General features: G+C 48.5%; 1 protein-coding gene across 2 annotated transcripts in view; it reads left to right on the forward strand.

Moving 5' to 3' along the window:
• Positions 1–880: 880 nt before the first annotated feature.
• Positions 881–12,647, forward strand: part of RPH3AL (rabphilin 3A like (without C2 domains)) — a 139,934-nt gene continuing 128,167 nt past the window's right edge. For both annotated transcript variants that reach the window (XM_088828752.1, XM_088828753.1), the window contains exon 1: positions 881–1,004. The gene's annotated coding sequence lies outside the window, so the exon portion shown is untranslated. The remainder of the gene's footprint in view (positions 1,005–12,647) is intronic.

The following is a 12,647-nucleotide window of genomic DNA, read 5'->3' on the forward strand; positions in this document are numbered from 1 at the left end:
ATTGCCTTCTCCGAACAGAGACCTAAGCACAGCCAATAAATAAATAAATATAACTATTTCAAAAAATAAATTGAGGCTTAGCCATTAGTTGCATTGGCGGTATAAATTTAACCGAAGTAAAATGAAATTAAAAAGTCCATCCTCTGTGACTGGCAGTAGGGGACAGCATGGCCAGATGATATTTCCATAGTGGCAGGAAGTTTACTGGACAGTGCTAGCTTAGAGAGGTTTGCTCACTAACCCAAGATTACTTCTCCCATGGACATGATCCAGAACCCAAACAGAGGTCTGACCCAGCTACTGGTGGGGGCTGCTGTGTGAGTCCAGAAACCAGGACTTCCAGATTTGGTCGTCACTCAGCTACCAGTTCTTCAGTTATCTCAGGAAATCAGTTCATAAACAGTTCTTCTGGTCGAACTGTATTCCTGGTAGAGAATGAAGAGGAACACGGCTTTTAACACTGTTCACCGCTCCTCACTCTCACCCCACCTGCGTAGGAAGCCAGGCACCGGGGCTCTGAGGGGGTGGAAGTGGAGAACGTGGCAGCCGTGACACAATGCTGATGGGTTTGAGGCTGTTTCCTTTAATGACGGTGGCAGGTTGCCTCAACCTGTTCTTTGTCCATCGGTGGAGCGTCCATTCATTCAACAAATACACGATGAGCCACAGCAGGTGTCGGGTGCTGTTTCAGGCCCCAGAAGTCATACCTGCCCTCCTTTTGCCTCCTAGGGTGGTTAGAATGGCTCTTTGCGGGGGCTTGGGGACTTGGAGCTGCTTAGGAAACAGACAATGATGTTTGTTACTCAGAAAAGCAAAGGGCCGTCGAGACGGAGTCCATGGCGAGGACAGCCATCCAGAGGGGCCCTGGCCCAAGGGCTGATCTCAGGCGGGTGCCCTGGCCTCGGGTCCGGGCCGGGGCGGGGCGGGGCGGGCCGGGGGCCGGGTTCCCGCGGCCGCCGCCAGAGGGCAGCCGGGGAGCGCGCCGGAGGCCGGCCGGACCCCGGGTAAGTCTGGCTCCCGGGGGGCCGCCCCTCTTTCGGGGCCCGGTCTGGGAGCGCCGGGGCGTGTGTGTGTCTCGGTGGCGGGGACCGCGGGGCGGCCCCGGAGAGGCGGGCGGGCCCCGGGAGCCGTGGCGCGCCGGCCAGGGGCGCGCGCAGGGCCCGAGCCGCGCTCCTTCCCACCTTCCCTCCCGCCTGCCCGGCCCGGAGCCCAGGGCTGGTCTCGAGCGGCTCGGGTCAGTGCCTGGGCCTGGGCCCGGCCCGGTCCCGGGAGCGCCTGGTGCTCGGCGACCTGCCCACAGCCTGCCCGGGGCCCGCGGGGGTCCCGTAGGTGCCCGCGCTCGCGGGTGGGTGGGGGCGCCGGCCGGGGCGGGGCGGCCGAGCTCCGGGGAGCGAGCGAGTGGGCGGCCGAGGGCGGCGGCGGACGGCAGGCGGCGCTGGGGCGAGCGCCCCGGGCGAGCGCGTCAACAAGTGCCGTGTTTACCGAGCGCCTGCGGGGCGCGCACGTGGGCAGGAGGGGCCCGGGTCGCCGGCACCTCCCGACCTAGCGGGGGCGACGCGCACCAGCCCTCTGCGCTCGGCCTCGCCTTTGGTGAGGGCCCCACGCTCCCGATGATGGGCGTGGGCACCCGGGTGGGCCTGGGCCCTGGCCATTGGCGCTTTCGCCCTCGGTTAGGTGGTCAGGAGTGGGAATCGATTGGCATTTGGTGCCCAGGAGGGCGGGATGGAGCTAACTGTCACTGGCCAGACAAGATTTCTCACCCTGCGCACCCTTCAGCCTGAAAATCGTGTCCAGGGATTTTTTTCTGGTCTCCCCAAAACCCTGCAGTCGGGCCCACCTCTGATTTTCTCAGGGTTAAGTTTTGGAGGAAGTGTAGAAATCCATCCTGGGGCCTCCCAGCCTTCAGGGAAGGCTCTGTACTCACAGGGATGCCCTGTGACACCTGTGCTGTGGGGGTAGAAGCCCCCTTTCGTGGGCTGCAGCCAGGGCTCTGCTGGGAAGTCTGGAATTTTGTCCCCTGCCTACTGCTCAGAAGGCAGGGTGCCGTCTGTGACACCCGCACCCCTGGAGGTGGCTCTGGGGAGAGGTGTGAGGCAGGAGGTGGAAATGCATCCTTTGTGAGTTCAGGGGCCCAGGGGGTGAGGGGGTCGGGGGTACAATCAGGCTTCATCTGTGTAGTGGGAACCCTCGATCCCCCAGCATCTGGAGGTCTGGGACTGTCAGAGTGTCCCTGGACACCCTGGTAGGAGCATTGGAGGGGCCAGGGCTGCAGTCTAGTCTGCCTCACCACGTGCCCCCACCCCCAACACACCTGGAGAGACTGTGCCTGTCTGCACGAGCCCCTCCATCCTCCTGCTTCTGACATCCACTTGGCCTGCCATCTCTTGTGGGGGGAGGGAGGAAACACATGCACCAGAGCCATAAGCTTGGTTTCTCGTTTCTCTCTCTGTCACATTTTCCCGACAAGCGCTCTGCACCTGCTGCCTGCCTCTTGGCGCTACGCCTCCCCTCTTAATCCTGCTGCCCGGCTGCTGGCCCCACCACGTTGCTAAAGCTGCTTCCTTGGAAGCCAGCTTGTTTCCAAACACTGATTTTTTTTTTCCCCCTCTCGGCCTCATCCCGCTGCCATTCCTTCTGCCCGGGAGGTGGGTTGCTGTGTGCACGTGTCCTGTTTGCAGTCTTCTCTGCTGTCATTTCTCTCCTAGTTTTGTTCTTCTTTCTCCATCATTCCTTCTCCTCTTCTGAGGCCCCTACCCTCTGCTGGGATGTTTTGAGAGGCCCATGTTTATCCTCTCGGAGGACTCGCTTTGGAAGCTGTCGGAATTCCCTTCACCCCAGATTCTAGTCCTTGGCGTCGCTCCTGAAATGCCCAGCGACCCCCGAAGATCACCGTGTCCTCGTGACTCCCCAGCAGCGGGTTTCCCGCCCCTCTGTCGTACTCTCTTTTCCCTGAAGTTTCTTGCCTTTCCTGCCTTTTTGTAACCAGGCTTCTGCTCCAGGCCTCGAAAGTCTCAGGCCAGAGTTCAGAGGCCCCTTTGGCTGATCTGATGCCAGAATCCTTTCCAGCCCCCACAGTCCATCTGGCATGTCAACTATAGCCTGATGGCTCCTGGATGACTGCTGCCTTACCCTGTCTGCATTCTCCCCTGGGAAATCTTCAGAGGTTTCCGGCCTCCTCCTGCACAGAGATCAGCTCTTTCACCTCCTGTGGTTCCCAGTCACGTGGTTTCACCCCCTCAAGCCAATTTCCAGTCCCCAGACTGCTTCCCTCCCTACCATGGTCAGCCCTCTCGGCCTTAGTCTGGAGGACGCAGCTCAGAAGCTATTTTCCTGGGAAAGCTTTGCCTCTCTCAACCCTGCCGGGGGCTCCTCTCCTGGCCTTCCCACTCCACCATGCCCATGGGACCACAGCTGTCTGTCTGCTGATCACAGGTCCCTTTGTGTCCCTGAAACCTGTTGCCTTCCTCCAGGATCCCCAGGACTGTGTACCCAGTTGACTCAATAAAGGAGTTCTTCCCCTTAATCTCCAGGAACATCTCCGGCCATCCTTCAGTTGTTGTTTAGTCACTATATTGTGTCCAACTTCTTTGCGACCCCTTGGACTGTAGCCCGCCAGGCTCCTTTGTCCATGGGATTTTCCAGGTAAGAATCCTGGAGTAGGTTGTCATTTCCTTCTCCAGGGATGGAACCCGAGTCTCCTGCATTGCAGGTGGATTCTTTACCACTGAGCCACTGATTCAAATCCCACCTCTCTCCTGGACTGTTCGAGTCTTCTGGATTCCCACTGGCCTGCACTCCCGCTGGTCTTACAGATGGATTCATTACAGTTTGTGCCACCCCATTTAATGCTTTGTTCTCTGCTATTAGCCTCCAGTTGTATCATGAGTGTAACAGATGCTTTTCCAGCGCTTATTCATAGCAGCTGTTTGTTGAGTGGTCGGTGGACGTGTGCTGATCTTTCTAAGAGATTCCTCGAGTATGTTATCTGTGTGGCCCCCAGAGGGGTAGGCACTATGATTCTGCTTTTCATTCTGCCCATGAGGACACAAACCCAGTGAGGTCCAGGGACAGGCCCAAACCACACACTTGAGGGTGGGCAGAGCAGAGCTTGGAACTCAAGTCTGACTTGCAAGACTGACACTGAGGTTTGCTGTTTGTATAGGAAAGCATACGCTTCAGGCCAGGGAGCATGTTACAGGTCCTTGTGGCACCTGGCCCAGGATGTCCTGATGGTGTGGTCAGCTGGTTGCTTGGGACTTTGCTGGACTCCAGGAAAGGACTTTGTAATAGAACCGATGCCTAATGGTAGGACCAGTGCCTAAAAGAGGCTGTGACAACTGTCCCCAGAGGCCTTTGAAACAGACTGTGTATATATTTGTGAATATGTGTCTTGTCTGTGTGTCTCAAGTAAGAGTTATGGAACACAGAACCACAAGGAGCCCTCGGGTCATTTCTGTTCCTTAGGATACCTTTAAGTGCTTTTTTTATTTGGTAAACAGAAATCAACCCCACCCCCAACAGAACCACCTTCAACAAAGTTTCCTTAGGAGCTGTCCTTCCCTTTCCTCCACAGGTCACTGTCATATGAAAATGAATTCCTGATGTGAAGTACAGTTGCCATGGCAACCAGTAATGGGAGGCCCTGAGTCTCTTGCTCCTAGGTCTCTGCACCGTATGCTTCTAGGGGCTTTTTCCAATCTTTGTCACCTAAAATAATGAAATATTCCACTTGACTCTCCTTTAGCGTGGACATTTAGAACATTTTTTTTTTTCAGACAGTGATTTCTGGGCACCTTTAATGCCCCAGCAGCTTGTCACCAGGCTGCTTGGCACACCATTAATAGTGACCCCGGATGGTGCCTCTGGTTTAGGTCACATTTTCAATGAAATTCAGTGCCTTGTGGGTAAAAGGACAGTGACTGTGGCCTGCACGCACCCTTGATGGTTGGAGAGGCAGAGGGAAAGAGCATGGTCTGGTGTCGGGAGGGCTTATTAGAGCAGTTTTTTTCTTTTTTTTTTGATTGTGCCTCACGCGGCATGCAGGATCTTAGTTCCCTGACCAGGGATAGAACTCATGCCCCCTGCATGGGGAATTTAGAGTCCTAACCTCTCGACCACCAAGGGATTAGTGAGGGCTTTTAGGTACAACTCCATTCCAGTTGGAGGTGGTGAGACTGTCTTTAGTTAGTGTCTCCTCTTATGTAAGAGCTGCTCAGCTATCCTGGCAGGGGGCCACCCAGGTTAGGGTACCTTGGGGTACCAAGAAAGACAGGGTACTTTTGACTATAATCATAGCTACTACCTTTGATGGGTGCTTATTTTGTGCAGACCTTGTTCCTTTATTTGATCTTCAACCAAATGAAGGTAGAAGTACTATTGTCTCCCCCATTGTACAGGTAAGCAAAATGCACAGAGAGGTTAAGTGCTTGCCCAAGGATGCACAGCAAGTAGGTGACAGAGCTGGGCTTTAGTACTAGGAAGTCTGACGCCTGTGGCCAAACCTCTTCACTTGGTGCCATGTTGATTGTGGACAGACTGCGTTTAAGAATGAAAGGGTGAATTGGAGAGGCCGAGCACGTTGGCTTTCTCAAGATTTTATTTAAAGCAGTCGTTTTCAACTTCTTACGTCTTGTGAGAAGCAGAAGGCTGCAGTGAAAAGTCATGTACTAGAATGTTCACAGCAGCTCTATTTGTAATTGCCGCAAAATTAATCACCCAGTGTCCATAGGCAGTAGCGTGGACAGACAACAGAACACACAAAACAACATGGAAGAGTCACGCAGACACTGTTGAGCAAAGGCGCCAAACAGAAAAAGAACACAGCCCATAGGTAGGATCCCATTTACACCATGTGCAAAGAAGGCAGGATGAGTATAAGGTTTGGAAGTCAGGCTGGTAGTTCCCAGGGGCACAAGGAAGGCTTAGAGGCTGGTGATGTTCTGTTTCTATGTCTGGGTGTTGGTCACATACCATGTTCATCTTTTCGAGATTCACCAATTTGTTGTGTGTACTTGTGTGTTTGCGTGTGTCTATGATACTTTAATAAAATTTACCAAAACAGAAAAAAGCAGCAGTGACCCTCAACCCAAGACAGGAATACTGACCCTCCAGTCCCTCCTAGGGGCCACACCCTTGACACTGGACCTGGAATCTTGAATTTCTTTTGAGAGGTGGGAGGTGTTACGAGGATGGGCACCCAGGTTCTGGGGATGTGGGAGCAGGGCCAGGGCCCTCTCTGGCTTTCTCCTGTCCCCCTCTCTTTCACTGGGTTTGGGGAGAGCTTGCTAAGCTGGGAGGTGGCTTGTTGGGTTCTTGCCAAGTTCATGAAGTGGCCTGGCAGTAAGGGAAGTGAAGTGCATCCCCTGCTGGCCGGGGTCTGTCGTTTGGCCTGGAGAAACAGCAGACTCTGGCTGGTGCTGCAGCCCTCTGCACGGACACCCTCACTGCTCCAACAGCCACGCGCTGCTTGCAGAACATCAGCATTTCAAGGACTGCGCCAGCCTGGAAAGTGAGCGGCATTCACTGGGCAATGAGCTCCTGCTTCCACATGGCAGTTATATGCTGCTAAAAATACTGGAGCACCTTATGTAAGACCGCAGTCACGGAGTTAGCACCTTATGTAAAAGCACTTAGTCTGTCATGGACAATGAATCAGTCAGGTGTTCTGGTGACGATGGTGGGGGTCATCACAGAGTTGTTGGTTGGCTTGCCTGGTGAGGAGGGTGAACGATTGTCAATACACAGGCCTGCCTGACTCACTCAGCTGCACTCACACCTAATTTATGTGTTGATACTTTTTTTTAAAAAAAAAACAACATCTTGACGCATTTTCCTTTTTGGGCTTGGCCCATCCAAGAAGAAGGGGAAGAAGCAACAGAGGATGAGATGGTTGGATAACATCACCGACTGAATGGACATAAGTTTGAGCAAACTCTGGGAAAATAGTGAGGAACAAGGAAGGCTGGTGTACTGCAGTCCATGGAGTCGCAGAGTCAGACACGACTTAGTGACCGAACAACAACATCCAAGCAGTTGAGCTGATACCAGGGTTTGTACAGTTTCTTCTTGCTCAGCCCTCATCACCTTTCATTTACTGGTAGAGCATCCTTTGATTCACAGAAACTTGGAAGGGCCTCTTCCCCATTTGGGAGTCCTCTCCATGAGAAGCCAGGAAGGTGGCCATTGGCTTCAGTGCTGCCAATGACCGTGGCAGCCCATCTCATGATTGAATGGTGATTTGAATAGTTAAAGATCAGTGGAGCAAAATCAAGTGCAGAATATGCCAGGTAGGCTGAAACACTGAGCTGAAACTGACAAGACATTTCACGGGGATCAGGTTTTTAAAACCTTGGGATCTAAGGCTTGGGCAGCAATTAGGTAGGACCTGTTAGAGTAAAACAGCATCTGCCCTACATCACAGGGATTTTCCTTCTCGGGATCTGCCCTAAAGGAAGCCTGGTGTGTGTGCACAGGTGGGAAGTTCTGGGATGGCCTTTGTGGCGGTTTGCAGTCTAAAGTGAAAAACTGTACATGTTTCAATGTTTGCTGGTGGTGGAATAGCTTCCGCTACATTAGCTCACATTTTCATACCTGGGAGTCTTATGCAGCTTTGAGAAAGAATTAGTTGGGTCTTCCTATGATAATAATGATGAATCTCTAAGATTATAAGGTGAAGAAAGCAAATTTCAAAGTGACAAGTACATTATGATACCTCTTATAGAAATGTTTTCACATAGTCCGCTGTACTTTATGAATACAAATCGTGATGGCACAGCAGGTAAAGAATCTGCCTGTAATGCAGAAGACACAGGAGACACGAGTTCCAACCCTGGGTGGGGAAGATCCCCTGGAGGAGGAAATGGCAACCCACTCCAGTATTCTTGCCTGGAAAATTCCATGGACAGAGGAGCCTGGTGGGCTCTACAGTCCATGGGGTCGCAAAGAGTCAGACTCGACTGAGCACACATAAGTATCACAAGTAAATATATATAACATATACCTACATGTAAAAGCATATTAAAAGGTCTAGAAAAAGGCACGCCAAACTTACAATAGCTATTATCTACAGGGAAGGGCACCAGCATTTGTTGTGTGTGTGTGTATGTGTTGGGGGGATGAGCAAAGAGAAATTTTACCTTCTCTGTGATATTGAAACTTTTAAAAATAATTTCATTGATGTATAATTTATATACCTGAAGTCATTCATTTTAAGTATACAGTCTGTTTTAAGTTTTTTAAAGGAAAAGTAATTATATGATTAAAAATTAATGTCTAATTTACCCCCCCTTCCTGATCTAAGAAGTCTTCCTCCACTCATCCCTGAGTCCTGGGTGGACCGTGACACAAAGTTCACTGTTTGGGGTTTTGCATTTTGTGGCAGCTCATAGAGATAAAAATTCTTCCCTCTTTTGAGCTGAGACCTGCCTCTTCGTCATTCTGGGTCTGGGTCTGCCTCTTTGGCGCCGTCTCAAACAAATCTTCCCTCTTCCATTGTTGTTCAGCCGCTAAGTCGTGTCTGACTCTTTGTGACCCCGTGGACTGTAGCGCACGAGGCTTCCCTGCCCTTCACCATCTCCCAGAGTTTGGTCAAACTTGTCCATGGAGTCGGTGATGCCATACAACCATCTCGTCCTCTGTCGCCCCCTTCCCCTTTTGGCCTCAATCTTTCCCTGCTTCAGGGTCTTTTCCAATGAGTCGGCTCTTCACATCAGGTCACCAAAGTATTGGAGCTTCAACCCTTTTCCATGGGGCAGAATTTTCACTGGTGCAAGGTTCTCATCATGCCTGCCTCCTCTGGGGAGAAGGACTTGCCTCTGTTTGGGGTTCTTGGTGACACGGATCACACTCTAGGCTGTGCAGGACACCTGGCTCGCCAACCATCCTCCTAACGTTTTGCAGAACTGGATCCTCTGTCTCGGATATTGCTTGACCATGGTGTGACACTTTTTAAAAACAACAGTCATTTTGTTGAATCTTAGAAGAAATTCATATTCATTATAGAAAATTTAGAAAACATACAAAAGTACAAAGAAGAATATAAACATCTGTGATTCCCAGCCTCCAGAGATAAACATGTTTAATGTTTAAACATTGAGATCATTCAGAATCAATGATTTTCTAACCTATATTTTATTTAACAATTACTTACCCATATGAATAGTGACTGTCATATATGTAACACATTTTCTTCTCAATCCAGTGTTTGTTTTTCTCTTGTTACTATTAAACATAGAGAAGTTTCTGATGTTTATGTGGTATTGTGGACTGAATGTGTTCTCCTGAAATGCATATGTTGAGGCCCTAATTCCAATGTGATAGTATTGGGGATGGGGTGTTTGGGAGGTATTTAGGGTTAGATAAGGCCATAAGGGTGGGGCCTTCATGATAGAATTAGTGCCCATATAAGAAGAGACGGCTGAGAGCTCTCTCTCGGTCCTCACACATGTACTGAGGAAAGGCCATGTGGACACACAGTAGGAAGGCAGCTGTCTTCAGGCCAGGAAGAGAACCCTCACCAGGAACTGAATTGCCTGGCAGCTTGACCTTGAACTGTGAGAAATAAAGGTCTGTTCTGTAAGTTGCCCAGTTTATGATATTTTGTTTTTGCAGCCCCAGCAGATTGATCCATGTGGTTAGTCCTTTTGTTTTATGATTTCTTCCTTTGCTTTTGGATTTGAAATGTCTCTCCCACCCCAAGCTCAGATAAATATTCAGCTATATTTTCTTCTCATTCTTTATATGGTGTCAGCTTTTCCATTTAGCTCTCTCTTTTACATTCAACTCTAATTCTACCAAAATTTATTTTGGTTTATGGTATAAAAGCCTGATTTTATTTCTTTTCAAATTGTGCACCAGTTCTTTTAGTTCAATTGCTTTTCCTACCATCTGCATTTGAAATTTAAACTTAAGGGACTTTCCTAATGGTCCAGTGATTAAGACTCCATGCTTTTAATGCAGAGGGCATGGGTTCAATCCCTAGTTAAGGAACTAAGATCCCATATGCTGTGTGGCGCTGCTAAAAAATAATTTTTTAAAATTTCTTTGGACTATTCATTTAACCCTTGAACATGTGTTTGAACTCTGTGGGTCTTCTTACGCAAAGATTTTTTTTCACTAAAGAAATGCTATCATACTACATAACTCGTGGTTAGTTCAATCTGTGGATGCAGAACCGTGGATATCAAGGGTTGACTGTAAAGTTATATGGGAATTTTCAAAAGCATGGGGGTTGATGCCCCTGACACCACCCTCCAGTATATTCAAGGTCAATTGTACATTATAATCATGTTATTCAAAAATCAAAAAGGCAAAACATGAGCGTCTCTCTCCCCTCTTTTCCCTTAGCCTCCCAGGTCCAATAACCTGTGTTACTAGGTTAATAGATTTTGGTCTTGGATGCTAGATTTCCTTCCTCCGTCCCCCAACTGACTCTAAATGTTAGCTTTATTATTGTGTACAAAATATGAACTTCTAGGTTTTCTCTTTTTTCATTAACTGACCTCTTTTTCTTCCACTATCACAGTTTTTTTTGGGGGGGGATGTACCTCATGGCATGTAGGATCTTAGTTCCCTGACCAAGAATTGAACTTGCATCCCTTGCATTGGAAACTCAGAGTGTTAACCACTGCACCACCAGGGAAGTCCCACTATCACATTTTTTAAATTATGACTTTACATAGTTAGCCCCTGGTAATACATAGTTCAGTTCAGTCGCTCAGTCATGTCCGACTCTCCGCGACCCCATGAATCACAGCACGCCAGGCCTCCCTGTCCATCACCAACTGCCGGAGTACACTCAAACTCATGTCCACAGAGTCGGTGATGCCATCCAGCCATCTCATTCTCCGTCGTCCCCTTCTCCTCCCGCCCCCAACCTTTCCCAGCATCAGAGTCTTTTCCAGTGAGTCAACTTGTCGCATGAGGTGGCCAAAGTATTGCAGTTTCAGCTTTAGCATCAGTCCCTCCAATGAACATCCAGGATTGATCTCCCTTAGAATGGACTGGTTGGATCTCCTTGCATAAGGGACTCTCAAGAGTCTTCTCCAACACCACAGTTCAAAAGCATCGATTCTTCGGCGATCAGCCTTCTTCACAGTCCAACTCTCACATCCATACATGACCACGGGAAAAACCATTGCCTTGACTAGACGGACCTTGGTTGGCAAAGTAATGTCTGTGCTTTTTAATATACTATCCAGGTTGGTCATACTTTCCTTCCAAGGAGCAAGCGTCTTTTAATTTCATGGCTGCAATCAGCATCTGCAGTGATTTTGGAGTTAGCCCCTGGTAATACAGATTCTTTCTCAACATTTCCTTGGTTGTATTTGCCCATTTATTCATTCTTTTCTATGAAATTTATAATCATTTTATTGCTTTTCTGCACATACCATTAGAATCTAATTTAGAATGATATTAAATTTATAAAATAATAATGATAGTGAATTTTCTTCTCTAGAAATATAGTCCCATATTGATTGATGTCTTCCTGTCATTCTCTCTTTTTTTATAGCACTCACTAAAGTTTCATAGATTTTTTATGAGGGTTGTGAACATTTCTTGTTAAGTTTGTTCCTAGGAGTTTTATGTTTCTTGTTGCTAGGAAATATGATCATCCCCCCACCCCCGCAATCTTTAACTGGAAATTATTGGACTATAAAAAAGTATTTGATTGAAAAATCATTGTGAAATAGATCTATATGCATATGAAACATATATGTACAGTTTAAAGAATAATAAAGCAGGCAGCTTTCCAGGTGGCTCAGTGGTAAAGAATCTGCCTGTCAATTCATGAGCCGTGGGTTTGATCCCTGGGTCAGGAAGATCTCCTGGAGAAGGAAATGACAACTCACTCCAGTATTCTAGCCTGGGAAATCCCATGGACAGAGGAGCCTGGTGGACTGCAGTCCATGGGGTCACAAGGAGTCAACAACAACAATAAGGCAGGCATGTGCCCAGCTAATGGAAGAAACAGTATCAACAGCCCTTTAGAAATTGCTTTTATGCCTTTTTTTACATGTGACCTCCGTTCTCCTCATCCACAGGGGATCCACTCACCTGAATTCTCTCTTATCATTATTAGCTTGCTGTTCTCGATTGCTTTACCATATAGGTTTATGTCTTTAAACAGTATGTTTTTAAAGTTCGTATGATATTCACCTTTTATAAATGGAATCATGCTGTATTCCATTTTTTAATTGATCCACGTGTGTATGCTTGGGATTCATGCTGTTATATGCAGTTACAGTTCATTCCTTTTTCTTTTTTTTTTAACTGCTATTGTAAAGTGATCCGCTTTTTATCCCCCTCCACTTATTGATGGAAATTTGGATTGTTTCCACTTTTCCTTGCTGTTTCCACGATTCTTTTCAGTGTGTTTCTCCAGGTGTATACAGCAGGATCATCAGGTCGTAGGCTGTATGGTATCTTCTCCTTTCTTGGTTCTCTCTCCAGCTCTGGACCAGAGGGCTTGTTGCTCTACATCCCCATCATATTTAGTATCATCCACACTTGTAGCTCCTGCCACTCTGTCAAGAGTGTGCCAGTGTCTCACGGTGGTTTAAATTGTTGTTTTGATGATTACTGCTCAGATGGAATGTGTTTACGAGCTATGTGTTGACTCATTTACACACCCATACTTTACCCATTTT

Source organism: Moschus berezovskii, chromosome 20, assembly GCF_049115385.1.
Source record: "Moschus berezovskii isolate FMDL1 chromosome 20, NW_MosBer_1.0, whole genome shotgun sequence".
NCBI classification, from domain to species: Eukaryota; Metazoa; Chordata; class Mammalia; order Artiodactyla; family Moschidae; genus Moschus; species Moschus berezovskii.